This window comes from Triticum urartu, chromosome 7, assembly GCF_003073215.2.
Source record: "Triticum urartu cultivar G1812 chromosome 7, Tu2.1, whole genome shotgun sequence".
In the NCBI taxonomy this organism is placed as follows: Eukaryota; Viridiplantae; Streptophyta; class Magnoliopsida; order Poales; family Poaceae; genus Triticum; species Triticum urartu.
This window is the reverse complement of record NC_053028.1, coordinates 503,611,490-503,611,872: the sequence shown is the minus strand read 5'-3', so window position 1 is coordinate 503,611,872 and position 383 is coordinate 503,611,490.

Below are 383 nucleotides of genomic sequence, written 5' to 3'. Positions count from 1 at the left end.
ATCCTTCTTTTCCACTAGAAGTACGGGTGATCCCCAAGGCGAAGAACTTGGGCGAATGTAACCTTTATCCAATAACTCCTTAATCTGATTCTTAATTTCCACCAAATCCTTTGCTGGCATCCGGTACGGTCGCTTCGATATTGGGCCTGTACCTGGCAATAACTCAATCAAAAACTCAATGTCTCTATCCGGTGGCATGCCTAGTAATTCCTCAGGAAATACATCAGGAAAATCCTTTACCACTGGTACTTCTTCTTGCACAACTCCTGTTAGGCAATTTACTTGTGTCCTGTTTGGCACATGCCGGGATACATACTTGATCCTTCTTCCTTCTGGTGTGGTAAGCAAAATTGTCTTACTGGCGCAATCGATGTTTCCTCCAT